At 56.6% G+C, this 18,741-nt stretch overlaps 1 pseudogene; it reads right to left on the reverse strand.

Annotated features, from left to right (window-relative positions):
• Window positions 1-1,618: 1,618 nt before the first annotated feature.
• On the reverse strand, window positions 1,619-15,936 carry LOC144366932 (BAG family molecular chaperone regulator 5-like; annotated as a pseudogene).
• Between the last annotated feature and the right edge of the window lie 2,805 nt (window positions 15,937-18,741).

Here is an 18,741-nt window from a genome sequence, read left to right on the forward strand (position 1 = left end):
GAAGAAGGGGCTCTCGGTTCCCAATATGCCCTTCAAGATCACACTCTCCATTCACCTGGCTTCTTCCTACGAGGCTCTACTTCTTCAAGGTCCCCCCACCCAGCAGCACCACAGCCTTCAACCAAACTTTCACAGATGGGCCTTGGGGGACACTTGTCCAAACTGTGGCCGTGTGTGGAAGGCTCCATCTTGTGGCCTTAAGAAACCATTAAACTAGATTTTATTGTGCAGTTAGGCTGCTCACAGCGTAGTTGGATCCTTTCAGGCTTGTTCTACAGTTTGGTTAAGGCGGTTCAGAGTTCCGCTCGCTCTGAGCTTGCTTAGGCCTCTTCCCGATGCACGGCCCTCCCGAGGACCCTCCAGTCTGACTGACCAGCACTTGATCCCTTCCATACCTGAGGAACCTCTGGGGGCTGCCCAGCTCGTCGCTCGCGGGCCCTTCTTGCTTTCCCTGCACATCTCGGGATTCAGAAACAGGTCTGGGGTTCCCGTGGGACTTTCACAGCGTGAGTTCTCTGCTCACACGCTGCCTCTCTCCTCCAGCTCTCTGTCCACAAGTTCCATCGTCCTCAGTCTCCTCAAATAATAACCCATCACCTCAGTGGAGCGTCCACTAACTTCATCCCTGTGATGCTGTCTGAGTAGCGCCTCCACGCCAGGCTGACCACAGGTTCTGCTGATTGGTGTCCCTTCTCTTGAGACTCACAGCCAGAAGCTGCCTACTGTTCAATACCTGAAAACCGTGGTTCCGTGTATTTGTGTGGCTCTCTGTGTGTGGGTTGAAGGACGGAAGTCAAGTCTCAGTGGTCCTGTCACGGGTGGAAGTGGTGGCCTCCTTTCTTGGTTAGGGTCCTCTCCTGTTATCACACTCTGCTCCTCAAATCTGGGCATGGCTCCCGGGAAGAGACCCGAGCAGGCCAGGAAATAGCCTCACAAGCCCAGTCCTCCCCACGTGGAACCTACAACCCGCCCCTTCCTCCTTCCTACTCAGGTCTCCTTGAGCTCCAAGCCTGGTTTGTCTTCCAAACCAAAAGGATTGAAACCAACAGATTTTGACCTTTCTGTGGCAAACATGGATCCAGGTGTTCTGTCAGCGACTGCTGAAATCCTCCCAGACTTCTGTAAGGATGAGAGAGAGCTACTGTGGTCCATTTGGCAGGTGCTCTGGGCAGGCCACATGCTGGGCATCTTACTCACATCACTGCCTCTCAGAGTCACGGTCATCCTGGGATATCCTGAGCATGAACCCCACTTTGCAGATGAAGAAACGGAGTCACAGGCAAGCTGAGTGACTCGGTTGAGTGTCCAAGGTCCTACAGCTAAGCAGAGCAGGAGGACTTCCTTTTTTTTTTTTAATGAGCCAAATGGAAAAGTCTAAGTGCTATAATGACATTTGTTTTGCAACATCAGGAGCCGCAGAGATACTGAATATAATTTGCTTACATCGTAAATCCTGAGACTGAAATATGCACGTGTAAATCACATTCAGGCTCCACAGACTGGAAGCTCCTTATAAACACACAGCAGTATGTAAAGCACAAGATAAGCAAGATGGGGGGTACTTTGTCCCCCACTCCTGCAGCTTCAGGGGGAGGTGGCTGGGGTGTTCTGGGGAGCATCACGGCCTGTTCCTGGCAGCCTTACGCTTCTCTTCTCCCTGCAGGTCCTGAGCATCCAAGGCCAGCAGCTGCTTGGTCAGCGGCTCCTCGGCCAGATGTTGCTCTCATCGGACTGATGTCCATCCAACGAGAGGACGTCTCCCTGGATCTCCAACAGGTCTCCAAGAACATTCCAGACCACCTTAGGTGCTCCTCACCAGCACACAGCTCCCTCTTCTCAAGGGCGTCCTTCAAGGGCACGGAAGCCATCAGAGTTTGCACTCCCCCCTGATCTTCCCTGGGCTTCCCTGACACAGGGATTTTTAATTTTGTTTTTCCAGACTCACCTCATCCAGGTGTCCAGTCAAACCCTGCCCTTCTGTCTTGGAGCTCAAGTTCAATTCAGGAGAAGTTCATTTTTTCTTTCTCTCCTTCTCTCCAAGACCCAGGTCAAATGCGTGAGCAGTATCAACTTCCTCTTCTAAATCCAAAGACTTCAGTAATCTGTTGATCTCTTCTGACGACCTCCCTCCGGTCCTTTTTGGGTTCTGTGCACCCACAGAAACCTAAAGCATCCAGTTTGCAGCCAAGGCCGTGAGCTCACCTTCTAAGTGCCTGCAAGTGTCACACCGTCCACTCCCATCAGAAGCATGGAGCGCCTTGGCCTTGTTCACTTGGCACATCACAGAGCTGACCTTTGTGGCAGAAGATGAGTGTCCTTGGAGAACAGCGGGAAGCCAGCTTTGGGCCGTTTTCAGTGATCTCTGGCACGGCTCGGATTTGGGTTCAAGTGTGAGATTCTGTTTTCCTCAAGAAGACCGTGCCTCCTGTTGCAATATGCGTCGGCCTCAGGATGAATCCTGAGGCCTGCCTCCAGCTCGTCAGCCGCACAGTTGTCCTCTGTAAAGGGCACAGTCTTCTCTTTCACAAGGCCCTGGGCTTCCTTACAGATGCTCTTTGTTTCGATCCGGTGGGGAGGGTTTGCACTCGCCTTGAGAAGGCGTCTCCTGCACCCCTCTTCCTGGCTTGCTGAAGGTCGCCTTTTCCTTCTGTTGCTATAGAGTCCGTCTCCAGGAGTTGTTTTGATAGAATTCTCTCCAGTTTCTTGTTTAAAAGATACACATTTAAAAAAAAAAAAAAAGGCTTGTTGTCATTATGATCCAAAAGACACTCGAGTACAGAAAGGAGGTGACTTACCGAGTCTCTGTCCTACCTGGACATGGCAGTGATTATACAAACAGCCGTTACTCAGAGTCCAGTCGGAGCTGGGGCTCTGGGCTGTGAATTCCAAATTTCTTCCACTATAAAGGAGAGCCACAGGGGTGGGGCTGGGGCTCAGTGGTGGAGCACTCGCCTATCACACGTGAGGCCCTGGGTTCGATCCTCAGCACCACATAAAAATAAATAAAATAGAGATGTTGTGTCCATCTATAATCAAAAAGAATAAAACTAAAAAAGAGGGCAGCATACGCCATCCTAAGACATATCCTTCATATGGTGTCTCTATTGGCCTAGAAATGGCGAGAATTCTTTAGATCTTAACATCATGAGTTATTCTCTGGGAACCAGCAGGACACCTTGGTGGAATGTAAACCAGTAGCTGACCTCCCAAACCTCGCAGGACCCCACCCCTCCAATCTGCACAAAGACTTTCCAGAAAAGAAACTAGGCAGAAGGAACAGGGCCACCGTGAGCCCCATTCCTACGTTCCTCACGTCCCTTCTGCCCACCCTTCAGCACCTCAAAGGCTTTCCCTGCAGGAGTCCCCGGGAAAGGACACATGCTAAGGGGACGTCTGGGGCTATGGAGGACCGGCACCTCTTGGCTCCTACAATGTGCCACCTCCACCCCAAGTACATGCCGCAGAAAGGTGACAACTGAATACTCTCGTCACTCGTCTCCCATTTGGAGTTGGGAATGGCTTAGTGCCTATTCCAAGTCCCCGGATTTCTAGCAAAAGGCTCACTCTCTCAATCAAGGTGGACAGCCACCCAAAACCAGTCCCTGGAGGGTGTCAGAGGCCCCTGCAGGCCTCAGTCCTGACTGCTGGGCTCTCCCTGGTAGGTCTCGGTGACAGCAGATCTTGTCCTCCCCAGAAGGGCGGTGAAGTGGCCCTTCACCCAAGTGGCGGTGCAGAGTTGGGCTCCCAGCCGCATAGCACTCGCTCCTCCAGGCTGGGTATGACCCTGGCCACGGGGGGACGGGTGGGCAGCGGCAGCGACTGGCCACAGCAGCGGCTCCTGGTGTCTCGGCCCTGCCTTCTCCTTGAACTGGACTACAAGCCACCTGCAGGGAGCCCAGTGCAGGGGGAGACCTCAGCCGCACCGGTGCACCCCACCACGCTCATCGGTCAGCGCAGACCTTCCTAAGCAGCACTGGGAGGCCGACCCCAGGAGCCCGGGCTCTCCGCACCCCGCAGCCTCAGCCAGGCCTCTATGCCACGCTGCTCTGGGCGTCTGGGCCATGCTTCCCCCTGGGCCTTGTCCTGCTAGCCTGGTGCCAGCTTCCCAGCTCCAGGGCTCTGTGCTTCCGCGAGGGTGACTCGGCCAGGGAGCAGACGCTGAGATTCTCTGATTCTGTGACCCCTCTTGACCAGTCCCCACCCATCCGGCTTCAGTGCCGTGCCCTCAGGAGCCCCCGCCAAGCCTTAATCCCCTTGTGACTGCCTGGGTTACTTCCAGTCTCTGCACTCACACCTCTGAAACCACAGGTCACCACCCCCCATCCACCTGGGCCCAGCGGTAGGGGTTGAGAGGGGCTGAAAACCTCCAGAGCTCTGGGCTCAAAGCTGAACATGTCCCCTGGGGGGATTCCCAGGACCCCAGGACCCCTGGGGAACCACCCCCTTCAGAGCGCCAATGACAATGAAATAGTCAGTGACTGTGCGTAGGTGGCCCCTGGCTCATTGTCTACTTTCCAGTTCCCCAGGGAAGATGGGGAAGGGCCAGCTGCAATGTCCTCCACATGCTTCTCTCCCTGGACTCACGACTTTGACCTTTAACACCTTTCCCTTCAGCTGGGGCCAAGGAGGCAGGAAATCGGGATGTTACTTAAGGGCCAGGTAACAAAGGTCAGGTCTAGTTAGGACCCAGGAGTTCTGTGCTTCCCACCAGGGCTCCAAACCCAAGTCGGCCCCAAAGCACAGCTACTGTAGGAGAAATTCAAACAAGGTCCTTCATTTGGATAATATTTTAATCCTGTCACTGTGAAAAACAGACTAACAGCCATAGCAACCACTGGCCTAGCCCTGACTCTGAGCCAGACGCTGCTAATCCTCGTGGCTTATAGGATAGATATCATAATGCCATTTGCCCCAAGAGGAAACTGAGGCACAGAAAGGTGGGGGGAAATTGGCCAGGGCCCTTGGAGCCAGGGGAGAGCAAAGCTTGCTGGATTTCCAGCCCAGGAGGACCTCTCTGTACCCCTCACTTGTATCTGCCAAGCAACGAGCAAGCTCGTCCTCCCCAGCCACTCACAGGAAGCCGCGGGACAGGCAGAGCAGGGCCGGCAGGACTTGCAACAGCCAGGGAAACCAAGGCTCCGGGGCCAACGTCCCCCTGCAGGCCAGGAGCAGAACCAGGACAACCTCTGAAGCTTGCTCAGCCCTGAGCGTCGTGGACCCTACCCACACGTGTGATTGGGTACTTCTGCTGTTTCCATGGAAACTTGACCGAAGCCAAGGGACGAAAAGGAAACCAGCCCAGTTTCAGACGCGGCTTCGTGGCTTCACTCTGTGGGACCCGTTTCTGGCCGGGTACACGCCATGCTAGCGTTCATGAGGCCCTTTCTCAGACGCTGAGTTAGATCCCACAACAAGCTGAGTAGGGATTATTTTACCCATTTTATAGATGGGGAGCCCGAGGTCCCAGATACAGGCATGTGGCCCTCTGATCATCAAAGGCTTCTTGGAAGCCCCAAGAGGCGCCCATTCCTAAGCAGCCATGTGATGGGCTGTCATGGGGCCGGCACACATCTGAACATCTGGGCTCCACAAAGCACTAATGAGCTGGGGGGAGAGCAGGGACTCAGCCCAGCCAGGCCCTCTGGGTCAGGCCTGATGCCAGACTGTGAATAGGACGGGCTGGGCAGAGGCCCCAGGAAGCCGGGGCCTGGAGGCCACAGCCAGGCTCTCTCCCGGGGCACTAATTGGGGTTGAGCCGGGTCAGAGGGGCCCCAGAGTCCCACCAGCAGTGGTGTTGGGAGCTAGGCAGGGGGCAGGCAGCCTCCGTGTCTCCTTTTGCCCCTTGGTCTCTGACCTCAGAGCAGAGGCCTGCACGAGGTTGCCCCAGGGACTTGGAATCTGAGCTAATGAGGTCCTCCAAGCCCGCCCCAGCCGGGGGGTGCAGCAACCTCGCAGCAAGAGACAGAGAGCCCGGGACCTTTCCTGAACCCAGCACCCGGGCCCTCTTGGGGGTAACAAGCATCCAACAAGTGTCTACTGAGTGGTTGGTAAGTAGGCTGAAAATACAGGCCTGAGCAGGGCCGTCCGCAGGCAAGCTGGGAGGAATAGCCACCCTACAGTGTCCTCCCCATGTAAAATATAGACCAAGGATCAGAGGCATTGTGACATGCCCGGGGACAGAGCGGGCAGGCCACAGATCCAAATCAGAGCAGACCACAGCCCTTGCTGCCATTCCCCAACGTGCCAAGTGCTCCCCTCTCTCATTGACAAGCCCTCCCCCGGGCCGGACACCTTGCCAAGCACTTTCCATTGATAATCTCGTTAAATTCTCATAATCTGCCTAAAAAAGGACTATGATCCTCCCTATTGGAGATGAGGAAAACAGGACACAGAAAGGCTAAGTGACTGCCCAAGTCACATGCATAGGCAAGTTAGACAGGAGACAAGGTTGGTAAGGGGGCTAGTGTCAGGCCAGCCGGGAAGTGGAGCAGCCACGGGGGCGGTGGGCGAAACAGGGAGAAGCGCTAATCCTGGAGGACTTTCTAAAGGAAGCGGCCACCATCCCACAGAGGGGTGGGAGGGGAGTCCGCATCATGACCTCTGAGCTTGGCCCTCTCCTCCCATCACTCTCGGGCCTCCGGCTACTGGCAGAAGAATGTGTGTCCCAGGTTTGGCATCCAAACCCGGCAGGTTGAGATCCTGGGTTTCCACAGCAACCGCATCCCTAACAGCATCCAATAAGGACACTATGTGGCTGTGGTAAGCACACACGATCTTCTGATTCCCACCCAAGGTATTAAGAGCAGCTTCCTCCTCAACAAGGGCCCCTTCCTGTCCTTGAGAAAATAGATGCTGCCCTCCCTGGGGGGAAAAAATGGGGGACTGGAAAGGAGGAAATATCCTCACACAAAAGAGGGAGCAGTGGGGGGATGATCAATGTTTGCATTAATAGAGTTGGCTGTTCAGCGCTTCTCCTCTTTTATAGATGAAGATAACGTGCTCATCAGGGATATCTTCATTTCCCAGAGCAAAGAAATTAATTACTCACTAATGGTGCGATTCAAAAATTAATTTACGCCATCATCTCAAATATGTCGTTATTAATCAATGGACAGTGGGGGATTCCGAAGGGGGTGCGTCCACTGGGTCTGGGGTGCTCTGGGATGGACCTGTATTTGATGGACGCTTTCAGAGGCTAGATGGGGGTCATTTCAGAGGCTAGCAGGGGCTGGGGGCTGCAGACCCAGAGGTTGAGGGTGCCTGCTGGGACAGCTGTAGGAAGGGCCCTGGGCTGGGAGCCAGATGACTCAAGCTCCATGGGTGATGTTGGGTAAGTCCCTCTGTGCTGAGGCGGCTGGACCTGAGCAGTGTGTCCAAGTCCCCATCACCGAGTGCTCACTCGGCCATCAGTGTGGGCCACTCCAGTCAGGTCTGAGCCAGATGGGCCAATCCAAGAGGGCAGGGCCTCCCTGGCCAATATGTCGTTATTAATCAATTAACAGTGGGGGGCCCCTAAGGGGCCTCCCTGACTGCTGCCTGCAGGGCCTCGTACCCAGCAGGCACTCCATAAATGCTTACCCTATGGATAATGTCTTGCCTGTAGGCAAGCAGGCGGGAGGGTTGGCCAGGGGGTAGAGGAGGTGGAGGGTGAAGGGGACTTTGGGGACTGAGGCCTGGGGCTGGCACAGGGAAGCACAGGGTTAGTTCCTGCCCTAGTCCCCACGCACTGAGCACCCCACTTTCCCACCCCACCAACCTCCAGATCACTCGTGATTATTCCCCATTTTACACGTAGAGCTTGCAGGGTGGCGACCAGCTGCCGAATCCAGGTGAGGCAGGTCTGGCCCCCACCTCCCGCAATGACCTGGTAATAACCTGCTGTTTCTCCCATGAGCTTTACCCATTCCCTGGCCTGATCCCCGTGAGCTGGCAGAACCCCTTTTACAGATGAGGAAGTGAGGCTCAGAGTCCAGAAGCCAAGCCAGCCTGCATGGGCGGGGGTCAGCTCAAACCCTGGCCTCCTGGCCCCACCCTTTGTGTGGGCAGTGGAGGTGGGTCGCACCTGGTAGAGAGTGAGATCAACTCAGCCCAGCCCCAGTGGAAGGGAAGGGCCAGGGAATGCAGGCTGCACCCCTGTGCGTGCACAGCCTCGAGCTCCACGGGGTTCCAGAAGAGCCCAGGGACACGTGGAAGGGAGGGTTGGAAGGGTTAAACCCGCAATGTTTTGCAGATGGGGAAACTGAGTCCTGGGGGCAGGATCCGGACCTCCCAGCAAAGGAAGACAGATATTCCCTGGGTGAGACGCGGAGGGGGGCCTTCCCTGCAGGATCCCCTCTCTGCCCATGCGGGTGGGGCTCACTATGAATTGGAAGGTGGACAGGATGCCCCTCGGGCTCCGGGAGGCCTTCAGATGTGCAGTTCAGGAGGCAGAAGCGGCAGGTATGCTCGGCGGAGCACAGAGGATAGGAGCTCTTTCCCAGGTGGCTCAGGGCCTTGGGAGCCGTGTGGTGGACGAGTTGCTGCCCGGGGTCTCACCCCTGCGCCAGGGAAGAGCCTGGAGCTTTTATAAAGCAACACTTCTGGAGTGCTTACGAGGCGCCAGCTGTCTCCATCTGTCATTGTCTTTGGCACCCTGCTCGCTTGCAGGTGAAAAGACAAAGGCCCAGAGAGGGCAGGGGCTGGCTCAGAGTGGCCCAGCTCAGCAGCGGCCCAGTGCTGGGGAAGCAGGGAACTGCAGAGCAGGTGTGAGGAGGGGTGGTTTCCCTGGCAACGCCGACGGCCCACAGCCACCCTCACCCAAGATACCAACGACCATCTGCAGCATCAGTGGACACTCGAGGCGTCCCTGTGCCCGGGGCAGGCGTCAAGGGAAGAAGGGGGTCTTACAGGCATTGGAGTCAGGAAGGCTCTGACCTGGTCCCAGCTCTTCCCCAACCCCTTGTGGGAGTCTCTGTCCCCTCATCAGTTAAACGGAGTTCAATCCATCAGATTCCATGAAAAGACTGACGCAAGGGGACTCAGGGGACCAGAAAACCCTCATCCCAGTATCGCTTCCTGGCTAGCAAGTTCCCTGGCTTTACAGGCCTCCTCCCAAAGTCCAGGAGGCTCACTGTCACCGACGCCAGCAAGCACTGATTAAATCTCAGCAAGGCGTGTGTGGACCTACTGTGCGCCACCACCCAGGGCCCAAGGTGCAGCTGGCTCAAGGCGGTCACCTTTGTCTGCAGCTGTTTTCTCTAGCAGTTGCTTTGGCACACGTACACACACGTACACACACACACACACACACACACATGCACACACGTACACACACACACTCACACACACACCCTGATCATAAATGTGAATCGAGGCAGCAGGTGGCAAGCAGCATAATGTCTGCCCCTTTCAAAGGAAGGCAGAGTCGGGCATTAGCAAGCTCCTCCACCTTCCGCCTTCCCCACCTCTCTTTGGCTTCCCTGGTGCCCTGGAGATGGCCCTGCCATGGAGGCCCGCACCACCTGGGGCGCTCCTTGTCTCTCACCATCCCTGGTCGCCAGGTAGGAGCAGGGCCTCCTCTTCCAAGCCGGGAGAGGTCTGAGAACCAGAGAAGCCCAGGCACCTGCCCAAGGCCACGGTGCAACACGGGGTCCCACAGCTGAACTCCTGTGGTCACGGCCACAGCCCTGCCTGTCCTGGCCCGTCCAGCTTCTTCTCTGGTGCCTCCCCCTCACCTGTCTCTACCCCACCCGTCTGTCCTTTTCGACTTGTGTCTCCCTCCTCTGGGTCTCTCTGGGGTTCTGTGGTTGTTCCTAAGGCTCTGCTCCAGTGGGTCCCTAACTTGCTGTGGAGCTGCCTAACCCTAACCCTAACCCTGACTCTAACCCTAACCCTAAGCCTAACCCTGACCCTAACCCTGACCCTCACCCTGACCCTAACCCTGACCCTAACCCTGACCCTCACCCTGACCCTGACCCTAACCCTAACCCTGACCCTGACACTAACCCTAATCCTCACCCTGACCCTAACCCTGACCCTAACCCTAACCCTGACCCTAACCCTGACCCTGACTCTAACCCTGACCCTGACCCTGACCCTAACCCTAACCCTGACCCTGACCCTGACCCTAACCCTAACCCTGACCCTGACCCTAACCCTAACCCTCACCCTGACCCTAACCCTGATCCTAACCCTAACCCTGACCCTAACCCTAACCCTGACTCTAACCTTAACCCTAACCCTAACCCTGACCCTAACCCTGACCCTGACTCTAACCCTGACCCTGACCCTGACCCTAACCCTAACCCTAACCCTGACCCTGACCCTGACCCTAACCCTAACCCTGACCCTGACCCTAACCCTAACCCTCACCCTGACCCTAACCCTGACCCTAACCCTAACCCTGACTCTAACCCTAACCCTAACCCTGACCCTGACCCTGACCCTAACCCTAACCCTGACCCTGACCCTAACCCTAACCCTCACCCTGACCCTAACCCTGACCCTAACCCTAACCCTGACTCTAACCCTAACCCTGACTCTAACCCTAACCCTGACTCTAACCTTAACCCTAACCCTAACCCTGACTCTAACCCTGACCCTAACCCTGACCCTAACCCTGACCCTAACCCTAACCCTGACCCTGACCCTGACCCTGACCCTAACCCTGACTCTAACCCTAACCCTAACCCTAACCCTGACCCTAACCCTGACTCTAACCCTAACCCTGACTCTAACCTTAACCCTAACCCTGACCCTGACCCTGACCCTGACCCTAACCCTGACTCTAACCCTAACCCTAACCCTAACCCTGACCCTAACCCTGACTCTAACCCTAACCCTGACTCTAACCTTAACCCTAACCCTAACCCTGACTCTAACCCTGACCCTAACCCTGACCCTAACCCTGACCCTAACCCTAACCCTGACCCTGACCCTGACCCTGACCCTAACCCTGACTCTAACCCTAACCCTAACCCTAACCCTGACCCTAACCCTGACTCTAACCCTAACCCTAACCCTGACCCTAACCCTGACCCTGACCCTGACCCTGACCCTAACCCTGACCCTAACCCTGACCCTGACCCTGACCCTGACCCTAACCCTGACCCTGACTCTGACCCTGACCCTAACCCTGACCCTAACCCTAACCCTGACCCTAACCCTAACCCTGACCCTAACCCTGACCCTAACCCTGACCCTAACCCTGAAGGCTCTGTCTCCTTCAGCCGGGTGGAGGCTGAGAGGGCAACTCACGCACCCTCTGCTCCGACCTTTCTGGCCCTTGACACCCTGGCTGGAGGAGGAGGCCAGGGCGGGTGCTGTGCGTGTGAATGTGAAAGGGCTTTCCACACCTGTGCCCCGACTCCCTCAGAGGCAGGGTGAGCCCCGTGGGAGGCCGCAGGAGCTGGGTGGCCACTGGCTGGTGGCCAGCCCTTTGTGCACAGAAGGACATTTTGACCCCCTGGCTGCACGGATGCCATCACTTCTCTTTAAGTTGGGTTAGGTTCCCTTGCGTCAGACAGAAAGGGCTGGGTCTTGACATGGAAGGGGAGTCCAGAGAAGATGAGTGAAATAGGGGAGTTGGGCTTGGTCAGGGCAAGAGCTAAGCTTGGGCTGAATTATGGAGAGCGGCTTCTCAGGAAGAAGGGTTGGAACCCGGTCTACACTGGTGGGTCATAGCTGGCCTGGGGGGGCCTGTGTCTGGTCCCCTGTTCCTTACTCAGGGCCTGTTACAACCAGACTAGGCTCTCAGGGCGTGGTGGCCTCACCTAGAACCCCAGTGACTCGGGAGGCTGAGGCAGGAGGATGGTAAGATCTAGGCCTGCTGGGCAACTTAATGAGACACTGTCTCAAAATAAAAAATGTAGCTCAGTGTAGAGCACCCCCTGGTTCAACCTCCAGCACCACGAGAAGAAGCAGGACCAGTTCGGCCCCAGGAAAGAAGGACGTGGTTAAAGCGGGGGCTGCTGGGGCTGCGGGGAACCCCGCTGCCTCCGCCCTGGGAACCCACAGCCCCTCAGTCCCTCCTTCCAGCCGGGGATCTCTGCTCCCCAGAGGTGTTCCCTAAACAAACAGGCAGGAGGCAGGACAGAGGACAGAGGGTCCTGGGCACCGCAGGAGCGCAGTGTGGCTGAGGCCAGGCGAGGCTGGTGGCAAGGTGGCCGAGTGAGGCTTGGTGGAGGGGACATTCTCTCTGTTACTCTCCAAAGCTCGCTCGTCCTGGTGGCAGCTCCCTGGAGAAGTGCGTCCACCTGACCCAAGAACTGGGTCCTGCCGAGGGTCTCCCCACAGGGCCCTCGTCCTGAGGACCCAGCTGCCTCTTCTAAACACGAAGCTCTCACGCAAGATGGGGGCCTCTGCTGCGGAGCCTGGGGAGGGAGGGGCGCCATGAAATTCAGGGACTTTGGTCCCCATCCAGTCGTAGGGTCCTCTGGGTCCAGGCCAGCACAAGTGGGGCAAGTGACGGGCTCTGCCGACGGTCGGGAGAGGCTGCCCTGGAGAAGGGCCTCCCCCTCTGCCCAGGGAAGAGGAGGAAAGGGTGTTCACGGTCCCTCGCAGGCGCCACCACCTCCGGAATCCTGCAGCGCTCCTGGTGACCGGCATAGAAGGAGGGCCAGCGGCGGTGCCTGGGGCGCACCCCCTCTGCCATGACGCCACCCACTGCCATCATGCTACCCTCGGTGTGTGACGAGAGGGCAGGATTAGGAAGTCTGCCCCAGAGAGGAGGGACACCTACCAGACACAGCGACAAGACTCACCTCCTTCCTGCAGCCTGGCCCTGGCCCGAGCCGGCTCCCACCACCCCTTGCCCTGCCACCAGGCTGGGGATGAAGCCAGGGAAACGGGAGCCGTCTGGTCAGGGAGAACCAGCTTCCCCACTGCAGGGAGGGTAGGACTGAGCACGGCAGGCAAGTGTGATATTACAGGAAGGTGTCTGGGCTCCGTGATGCTAGAACATTCTAGAGCACTCACCGTCACACCGTTATCAGGCTCACTCTGAGACGGGCTGCGTGGCAGGAGGGAGGAGCCCTCGCAGGAGAGCGCAAGCGGGTGCCGTTCTACTTGTCAGTGCCTCCAGAAAGGATTCCCGCTTCCAGAAGCATCATCCGGCCCTTTCTACATTTGGGCTCTGTGATTCTGCCTGGCCAAGTGGGACGCAGAAGAAAGTGCCAGGAGCCAGACCATGGGGTTCTCTCTAGTCCCAATATTAGCTGGGTGATCCTGGACAAGCCACAGACCCTCTCTGAGCCTCAGTTCTCCCATCATAAAATTCTAGAGTCCAGACTGTGCTTTCTGGATCTTGGTTTCCCAGGAGCTGCTTCAGAGATGCTGAGGGGGTGACGGGAAAGTGGAGGGGATACGATTTCAGGTCCCTTCCCCATCTCCAAGACCCTGTGTGAACCCAAGGTCCCTGCTGACAGAGGCACAGAGACTCAGGGAGGTGGTGAGCGCCTCTGGGTCTGGTGTCTGGACCCACAGTTTCTTTTCAGAGATGCTGACTGACCTTCGATAGTGCACAGTCTCACTCTGGGGACCCAGGGACATCTAAGGCGTGGTCTCTGCCCTCAGTCCCCCTAAGAAGAAAGCACCAATGGTCACGAAGACGGGGGCTTGTCATTGGGTTGGTTTAATCTATTTCTTAGTTCAGTAAAGAGCCGCGCTGCTTCCTGGGAGAGACCCGGGACCGGCCACCTTGCGACATGGGGCGTGGCTGATGGGAAGGTGAGGGGGGAGGCACCAGAGGAGAAGAGAGGGGACGACGTCCCACCCCTCACTTATAAGGAGGCAGGTAGAGCCGTCCTTGGTATGTCCAGAGCCATAAGTGACCTTTCTCTGGGTCACACAAGGGACAGCTTCCCTTTGGCAGCACCAGGAGCCTGGGGACGTTCCAGCGTGCCCTGAGCCATCGGCACAAACACAAAGGGCCATCACCAGGTAGCAGACGGGAGCTTGCAGATGCCACCTTGGGGACGCCAAGTTAGCCTGCAGCATTTCCAGGTGCACACTTGGGGCAGGGGACATAGGCCAGCCAGCACTGACACGTCACGCCAGACTGTTCCTTCCGTTGCTGGACTCGGGTGTGTGCAGCACATGAGTGAGTGGCCCCGGCTTGAAAGGACAGGGTCCCCTGGAGAGAGAACACATATGGAGGGGGTTCAGCCATTTCTTTTTGCAACTCTTTTATGACCTAAGAACCATAACCTTGTTGTTGTTACATGTTACTCTACTGTGGGTCGGTGACTTGGACGAGGGACGTGGGGAGGGCTCCTCTGCTCTATGATGACTGTGGCCTTCACTGACTCAGCACAAAGGCTGGGCACTGGAACGGACAGGCGCCTCTCTCCACACGGCCTCCCACGCAGCTAGCTCGGGCTTCCTGGCGTGGCAGCTGCTGGTACAAGAGGCCAAGGTGGGAGCGGCCCATACTTTAAAGGATGGGCCTGGAACCCCTGCTGCTTGGTCACAGAGGTCACGGACCAGCAGGATTCACAGAGGGGAAACATACCCACCCCTGAAGACCTCAGAGACTTTGTGGCCCTCTTTGATCCACCAGAAAGGAGGCTTTGTTTTCTGTTGTCACTGTGCGGATTATCCCAGATTTCTCTGGGTACAGCCATACCCCTTTATTACCTCCGGATCCTGGAAGTCCGAAGTCCAGCCCAGCATGGTTCAGCTGGGTCTCTGCTCTGGGATTCACCAAGCAGAATCAAGGAGTTCTCAGGGCTGCTGCGTTCCTCCCTCAAGCTGTGGGGCTGAATCTGCTTCCAGGCTCATTCATGTTGGGGACAGAGTTCATTCCCATGCCATGGCAGGATCAGTGGAGGGAATATGATTTTAGGTCCCTTTAGGTTTTCCCGCTGACCCCTCTCCGGGTCTGCAGGCCATCTGCAGCCTTTAGTTCAAGGTCTCCTTCCTCCAACTTCAAAAGCAGCAACGCAGGGCCAAGTCCTCCTGTGCTCCCAGTCTCCCTGACCCTCCATCTGCCCACCTCGCTGCTGCCTTCCCTCACCCTGCGTCTCTGGCCGACTCTTCCTCCTCTGTGATGACGGCTCGTGTGACTACACTGGGCCCACCAGGTAATCCAGGGTGACGTCCCGATTCCAAGGTAGGCTGATTAGGGACGTTAATTCCATTGGCAAAGTCGCTCCACAGCATACTTGGATTCACGTCCAACGGAGTAGCCTTGGACAGGACTCTAGGGGAGACATCTTTAAAGTTCCACCTACCACAGGTGGCTTTCCAAGAAGAGAGAGCAGGTTGGGCTCTGCACACGGCGAGACCTGGAAGGACCCAGAGCAAAGGGCCTTGCCGGCAGGAGTGCCACAGAGGCAAAGGCCCCGAGGGACTGTCACCTTGTGCTAGAGCAAGGTCTCCAGGTGGGATCTGCCACAGGAACCTGAGCAGGTGGCAGGGGTGGGAGCTGGTCCCCAAGCAGGTCCAGGCTGGAGAATTCAGACTTCAGGGGGGACGATACGATGAAGTAATTAACTGGGATTTCACAGGAAACAGGGATGCGGCGTGCCCTGACATTTCATGGACGGTGCTGTCCCTGCGTGGACACGTGCATTCTCTTCCCTAGAGGACTTGCATGACATGCCCCAAAGAGCCCCTGATCTATAAAAGCCACAGCCCATTGCCTTACTCTTTCTCTCCCCAACCTCTCCACTTAGCCAAGCTCCAAGTTAGTAAATGCTAGAAGAATCCAGTCCTGTGACAAAAATGGTCCCTTCCGCTTGGGTGTTGGGAACCTATGGCCATAGAATTGTGAGCCCTATTTATTTTCCAGCTTCTTTCTTCCCTCTGTGAGGCCTCTAAAAACGGACAGACAGTTACGATCAGATTAGACCTGTTACCTCCCAGGTCCGTCAGGCGCCCACCTTGCAGAGCGCCCCTGCTGGTGAGCAGGCTGCACTCCTGGTAGCTGTTGCCAAAAGATGCGACCGGCTGGGACATACCGCTAGTGGGAGAAAGAGAGAAGGCCAGTCAAGCAGGAGGTCACTCTGAGCTGTGTTCTACATCAGCCACATCAGGGATGTCCTGGTGCTACATCATGGACCACCTGGTACCTCCAAAGGACCCACAAAATGTTTTGCCCAAACACTGGCCCCTGGGAACCTGGCACAAAGGACATCAGCAACAGGAACAAGAGGACCAGACCCTATTCCTTCATCTCCCTTTTCCCGGCCCTAGAGGATCCAGAAGCAGGAGGGCAAGAAAATAGAAGGAAAAATAAAACCACTCCTGCTTCATTCAGGGGTCAGTCCTGCACTGGGGAGAAGACAGAGGTTCAGAATTGGGTGTGAGATTGAAGCTTAGATTGAAACTGAACTGGCTTTGATGGAAAGTGGGTCCTGATTCTCTTTATAACCAACAGTGGCCCCAAACTCGGGACTCTATCCAAGGTGATGTCAAGAGGCAGGGAAAGGAGACTGGGTAGGAGCAAGTTTAAAGGCACGGAGAAAAAACACAGCCATTCCCTGTGAGCATCCCATCAAGTTCAACCCCATTATATCAGTCAGAGAAATCCCCCCCAGCGGCTCTGATACACAGCCCCGACATCTCAGTGGCTTGGCAAGGCAAGGTTCATGTCTCCCTCGTGGGAAATCTGATCCGTGTCGGGTAGCTTTGGGGGATGTCTCTCCTCCGTGCAGTGACTCAAGGATCCAGGTTCCTTTTGTCTTTGGCTCCGCCATCTTGCAGCTTCGAGATTCCTCTGGCATCACCTCGGCCACATCAGGGAAAGAGGGTTGTGGGAAAGCAGTCATTCACCTTATTCCAGAAGTAACACATGGACCTGATGCTTGAATTCTATTGGCTGGAATGAGTTATATGACCAACTTAGACTAAGGGACGCTGGCAGGCGTAGAGAAACTTGCGGGTATGGGTGGCCGCTGCCAGTTTTTGCCACAGCGGCCAATGCCCTGGTCAAGCCTCCGCCAATCACCAGATCTTCATTCTACTGGTTCTTACCAGAGGCCACCAGAGCTCAGTGTTGTGCTGGCCCCTGAGGAGAGCCCACGAAGAGGAAAGCCTGGTGCTCGCGCCTCAAAGACTCAGTCACACGGGGTGTTCGACATGGACAACGTGGGGTGACAACTGCAGAGGTGGGGAGTCCAGAGTATCTTGGGAGCACATCCCAGAGCACAAGCTCAGACTCAGGAGACTTGCTGGAAGAAGTGAGACCTGAAGGGAGACCCGCTCAGCCAGGAGCAAGGTGGGAGGCGGAGGACAGGAGAAGAGCACTCTAGGTAACACTCGTGAGAGCCTGGAGACCGAAGTGGGGGCCTCTGGAGAATGCTCAGGCAGCCCTGCTCCTGGGTGCTCCTGGGTGCTCCTCCCTCCTGATCCAGATGGGTCCTGGCTGTGCATAATTCCAGCTGGCCCCCACCTCTCCAAGCCTGGAAGGTTAGGAAAGGTGCCACGTGTCACAAGGGTTGTCGACCTTGGGCAAGTCGGTAAGCCTTAACTTCCTACTAGTTGAATAAAGCACTCGGAAAATTCCAGAAGACTGGATAACTCAGCCTGTGACTTTGACCCACCTGATGAACCCTCTTTGGGGACCGCCCTTGCCCTCTTGTTACTGCACTTCAACAGGAGAGCAAGGCAAGCTGAGCCCTGAGGGAGGAGGGAGGCCAGGTGTGACCCGGTGAGCTGGGGTGGCAGGGAAGGCGGTCGGCTGCCCACCTTCCAGACCAAACCCGCCACTAATGAGACCTGTCTGTGGAATAATTAGCGGCAATCACAGTGCGGGTGCATTAGGCAGCCGTGGCCTCGGTGCAGCCGTGACAGATCCTGGGAAGCAGGAACCCGGGGCTTTGAACACTGCATTACAGCAGGGGATGCGTCCTAATGTCACTTAATTACCCCAGACAGCCACGGCTGTAATTGAGCCGGGATGGGCTGGCGGGAGTGAGGATGGGCTGGCGGGAGTGAGCACGGGCGTCCAGAGGAGGCTGATGCTTTTGTAATGACACCACTTTGCAAGACAAATCTGGCCTCGGTGAAGAGACAGAGGATGAGGTAGGGGTGGGAGACGGGAAGCTGTGGTGGCTTCCAAACTAGGGCCACTCCATTCCCCCAAACCCTAGGCCCTCTGGACCCTAGGTCAACCGGACATCTCCATGCCTGTGCTCGAGGCAGCAGGAAGTAGGGCATAGCTTTGCTGGCCAGGCCCTCATCCAAAAGTGGGTGTGGGTCACGCTTTTCCTTTTCGTGTCCTGGGAACGGGGAGTAACAGGAAGGTGAACGTGGGCAGTTGAAGAAGCACCCGCAGGGGGAAGTTGAAGATGGGGCACTGTGTGGGGGTTGGCAGACACGCCAGAGGGAGTAGTGGGTACAGGTGACCTCAAGGATGCAGTGACCTGGGTAGAGGAGAGCCCCAAGGGAAGAGAAGAGCCCGAGGTACAGACCTGGGCCCTGAGCTTTGAGGGTGGACTCTCAAAGCCGCGCTCCTGCCAGCGCATATCCCTTCAGAGACCAGAGCCGCTGCAACGGAGGAGGAGCCTGACCCCTCTGAGAGGTCCTCCCAGGCAGGGGCCACGTCTGACTTGCTCACCTCACAACCCCAGCCCCTAGCACACTGCCTCAACAAACATTTACGGACACAAATAAGTGACTGAATGCCACTCACCCACTTATTCCCTCTTTGGACCTCGGTGTCCTCATCCGGGAAATGGAGCCCAAGATGCCCAGCTCACTTCCCAGGGCTCTGAGGGCACCTGTCAGGTGGGCTAATGACACAGAGTGCCCTGAATGGTC

This window comes from Ictidomys tridecemlineatus, chromosome 1 (genome assembly GCF_052094955.1).
Source record: "Ictidomys tridecemlineatus isolate mIctTri1 chromosome 1, mIctTri1.hap1, whole genome shotgun sequence".
Classification (NCBI taxonomy): Eukaryota; Metazoa; Chordata; class Mammalia; order Rodentia; family Sciuridae; genus Ictidomys; species Ictidomys tridecemlineatus.